At 40.2% G+C, this 4,791-nt stretch overlaps 1 pseudogene; it reads left to right on the forward strand.

Moving 5' to 3' along the window:
• Positions 1-3,827: 3,827 nt before the first annotated feature.
• Positions 3,828-4,166, forward strand: LOC104986924 (annotated as a pseudogene).
• Positions 4,167-4,791: the final 625 nt, after the last annotated feature.

Genomic DNA, 4,791 nt, shown 5'->3' on the forward strand with positions numbered 1-4,791 from the left:
CACTGGCTTCTCACTGCACTGGCTTCTCTTTTGCAGAGCACGGGCTCTAGGGCACGTGGGCTTCGGTAGTCGTGGCTTCCAGGCTTTAGAGCACAGGCTCGGTAGTTGGGTCGCACGGGCTTAGTTGCTCCACAGCATGTGGGATCTTCCCAGATCAGGGATCGAATCCACGTCTCCTGCATTGGTAAGGGGATTCTTTACTGCTGAGCCTCCGGGAAAGCCATGAGTTAATTTTGTTGCTGACAAACTTTACAACAAATATACTTACTGACTTTGAGTAAACCTGGGTACCATAAAAACGTTGTGCTTAATAGTGATGTGTCTAAATGACATGTCTCTATTAAATAACAAGCAAACCACAAACTTTAATGCCAGATGTTAATTTAATACTAAATGTTTCTTGGGTCATATGAATCCAAAATCCATTTAGCTTAGTTTCTGTTATATTTAGAAATGTTTAATTTGTAAACACTTTTTAAAAAGACAGTTGAATAGAGCTCACCTATATATTAACCTGGGCAATACATATATCCCAATAGAGATCTCATAGTTTCATTTTAAAACTTAGTCACAAAACAGGCATTGCAATGCGAAACTTACCAGCTTAGAGATATTTGAGGACTTCCCTGGTGGTCCAGTAACTAAGACTCCATGCTTCCAATGAAGTGGCCCAGGTTCCATTCCTGGACGGGAAACTAAATCCCACTTGCCACAACTAAGAGTCATTGCAGCCAAATAAATAATAAATAAGTATTTATTTTTTAAAAATACATAAATAGCAGGTAGAATACCTAAATTTACAGACTTGAGTTTTAACAGGGTTAGACTTAGAACATAGGAGAAAAATCCCCAAATTAAGAAGAATGTCGATTTTCAGAACCTGTGAGTAGCACTCAGACAGTAAAGTTTCTTCCTCCTTACATACCATCTACCCTGTCTCCTGTGCTAGCAACAAGATCTTTTCTGTGTCTCTAGACATCTATATCATATTTCTATGGCAGCTTGTGCTGATTGAAAATAAACAAACAAACAAAAAAAATAGGACACTTGTGAGGCTTACAAGCAGAGGGGGAGAGGGTGCTGCCCAGAGTAATTAGTGGGCTACAGTTTTATAATAAAAGGAGAAGTGGGGAGGGGGAGAGTGTCCTTCTCTCTCTTTTCTGCTTCCTCTTCTAGAGTTGTTGTTCAGTTGCTCAAGTTGTGTCCAACTCTTTGTGACCCCATGGACTGCAGCACACCAGGCTCCCCTGTCCTTCCCATCTCCTGGAGCTTGCTCAAACTCATGTCCATTGAGTCAGTAATGCCATCCAACCATCTCATCCTCTGCCCCCTTCTCCTCCTGCCTTCAATCTTTCCCAGCATCAGGGTCTTTTCTAATGAGTCACTTCTTTGCATCAGGTGGCCAAAATATTGAAGCTTTATCTTCAGTCCTTCCAATGAATATTTCACGTTGATCTGCTTTAGGATTGACTGGTTTGATCTCCTTACCATCCTAGGGACTCTCAAGAGTCTTCTCCAACACCATCATTCAAAAGCATCAATTCTTCAACACTCAGCCTTCTTTATGGCCCAACTCTCACATCTATACATGACTACCAGGAAAAATGACTACTGGAACAACCATAGCTTTGGCGGCAAAGTAATGTCTCTGCTTCTAAATATGCTGTCTAGATTGGTCATACTTTTTCTTCCAAGGAGCAAGTGTCTTTTAATTTCATGGCTGCAGTCACCTTCTGCAGTGATTTTGGAGCCTAAGAAAATAAAGTCTCTCACTGTTTCCATTGTTTCCCCATCTATTTGCCATGAAGTGATGGGACCAGATGTTGTGATCTTAGTTTTTTGAATGTTGAATTTTAAGCCAGTTTTTCCACTCTCTTCTTTCACTTCAGTTCCTCTTCACTTTCTGCATTAAGGGTGCTATCATCTGCATATCTGAGGTTATTGATATTTCTCCCAGCAATCTTGATTCCAGCTGGTGCTTCATCCAGCCTAGCATTTTGCATGATGTACTCTGAAGCTAAGTTAAATAAGCAGAGTGACAATATACAGCCTTGACGTACTTGTTTGTACTCCATTCCCAATTTGGAACCAGTCCATTGTTCCATGTTTGGATCTAACTGTTGCTTCTTGACCTGCATACAGGTTTCTCGGGAAGCAGGTAAGGTGGTCTGGTATTCCCATCTCTTTAAGAATTTTCCAAAATTTGTTGTGATCCACACAGTAAAAGGCTGTAGTGTAGTCAGTGACGCAGATGTTTTTCTGACATTCTATTGATTTTTGGACGTTAGAAATTTGATTTCTTGTTCCTCTGCCTTTTCTAAATCCAGTTTGAATGTCTGGAAGTCCTTGGTTCGTGTACTGTTGAAGCCTAGCTTGGAGAATTTTGAGCCTTACTTTGCTAGCATCAACATTATGAAAAGGCAAAAAGATACAACACTGAAAGATGAACTCCCCAGCTTGGTAGATGCCCATTGTGCTACTGGAGGAAAGCAGAGAAATAGCTCCAAAAGGTGTGAAGACGCTGAGCCAAAGCAAAAACTGCACCCAATTATGGATGTCTCTAGTGGTGGAAGTAATGTCCGAAGCTGTAAAGAACGTATTGTGTGGGAACCTGGAATGTTAGGTCCATGAATCAAGGTAAATTGGAAGTGGTCAAACAGGAGATGGCAAGAGTGAACATCAACTTTCTAGGAATCAGTGACCTAAAATGGACCAGAATGGGTGAATTTAGTTCAAATGACCATTATATTTACTACTGTGGGCAAGAATCCCTTAGAAGAAATGGAGTGGCTATCATAGTCAACAAAAGAGTCCAAAATGCAGTACTTGGATGCAATCTCAAAAACTACAGAATGATCTCTGTTCATTGCCAAGGCAAACCGTTCAATATCACAGTAACCCAAATCTATACCCTAGCCACTAATTCCAAAGAAGCTGAAGTTGAACAGTTCTATGAAGACCTACAGATTTCATAGAACTAATACCAAAAAAAGATGTCCTTTTCATCATAGAGGACTGGAATGTAAAAGTAGGAAGTCAAGAGATACCTGGAGTAACAGGCCAGTTTGGCCTTGGAGTACAGAATGAAGCAGGGCAAAGCTAACGATTTTGTTAAGAGAACACACTGGTCATAGCAAACGCCTGTCAACTACAAAGTGGCATTGACCAAGAGCACTGCCAGTGACTGAACAACAAATGCATTTGCCGTCTGTCCCTATGGAGAGTGAACCCCATGATCCTATAGCTGTTGCCCTTCAACAGCTGTGGAGTGAGGCACTCCATGCTCCAGGGCATCCGGTGAGATGGGTCTTTAGACAGTTGGATTTTTTTTTTTTTTTAATGTTTTTAGGAACAGATTTTTTTTTTCTATATTGTGCATCTTTTTTTTTTTTAATGTTCTTTTATTTTTTTTTAATTTTATTTTATTTTTAAACTTAGGAACAGATTTTATGGTCTCAATCATTGCATTTCCTCCTATCTAGAGAAGGAGATGTCACTCTTTATGGTGACATCATATCCTCATGACCAACAAAAAACCTTATGTAAAATAAGTGCTTCATGGTATTGAACTTCCCATTCACCAAAACCTTATATATTGACCTTCCACACTGCCGCTTTGAAGCAGTCTCTCAGAGCTATCTGAGATGCTGCCTCCCGGGCTACAGTCCTCATTTTGCCCTCATTTTGTTTGGTGTCATCCTAAAATGTTCTCTCTAAGAAAGCAAAGGTTTTAGAAATTATCACTGGTATTTATGCTCACCAATCTATAAAATACTAATATAAAAGTCAGTTCTTGGCAGTTAAGGTGTCCTCCCAGGAGAGGCAGCATGGCTCAAGCATTCATGAACAGCAAGATCCAGTCTGCGAAGGTGGTCATGTTCATCAAGCCCACCTGCCCCTACTTCAGAAGGACTCAGGAGCTCCTCAGTCAACTGCCCTTCGAACAAGGGCTTTTGGAATTTGTTGATATCCAAATCTTGTATCTAATTGGTGCCAACGGTGACACCAGTGAGATACAAGATTACTTGCAACAGCTCACAGGAGCCAGAACGGTACCTTGGGTCTTCATCGGTAAAGACTGCATAGGTGGATGCACTGATCTAGTAAATATTCATGAGCGAGGGGAACTGTTGACACGGATAAAGCAAATTGGAGCTCTGCAATAATTACAGAGCAGATTCAGGCTGATGTCCCCCTTGAAGACTGGATGGCATTGCTGATAATGACAGCAGTTCCTGGAGGATGGACCTGGGGAAACTTTACCCAGTTACTGCATCTGTTTACTTAAAATTCTGAAATATGTTAACCTCAATAAAAAGGGACGGGCAGTTTGGGAGGCCAAAAATAGCTTCTTTTGGCTCATTGTTAAAAATGGACCAACTTACCGGAAAAAAAAAAAAAAAAGGCAATTCTTGGTTACTTAAGGGAGGTACGAAGTGTGTTTTCAGTAAAGAAGCTATGAGGAATGGAACTGCATTTTGTGAAGGGAAAAGGAAGTAAGCCTGACTTACAGGTGGCTTTTTATGATGGAAGAACAAAGTAATGGGTACAGAAAGTGATAAGGTTTGTGAAAAGTGAACCATAAGAAGTGAGTTTTGTACATGGTTTAAAATAAGTGTAAAATAAATTTAATTAAGTTTGCCTTTTAAATAAAGTAAAGCTTATTTAGCTTTGAATTTTGCTTTTCCGTCAGTTGCAAAACTTGAATTTCGCTTTTCTGTCTGTTAAGATGACACCTTTTTTTCAGATGGTGAACTGCCTTTGACAACAGATTTAAATTTCTTTATCTCT

This window comes from Bison bison, unplaced genomic scaffold (genome assembly GCF_000754665.1).
Source record: "Bison bison bison isolate TAMUID 2011002044 unplaced genomic scaffold, Bison_UMD1.0 scf7180017845875, whole genome shotgun sequence".
Taxonomy (NCBI): Eukaryota; Metazoa; Chordata; class Mammalia; order Artiodactyla; family Bovidae; genus Bison; species Bison bison.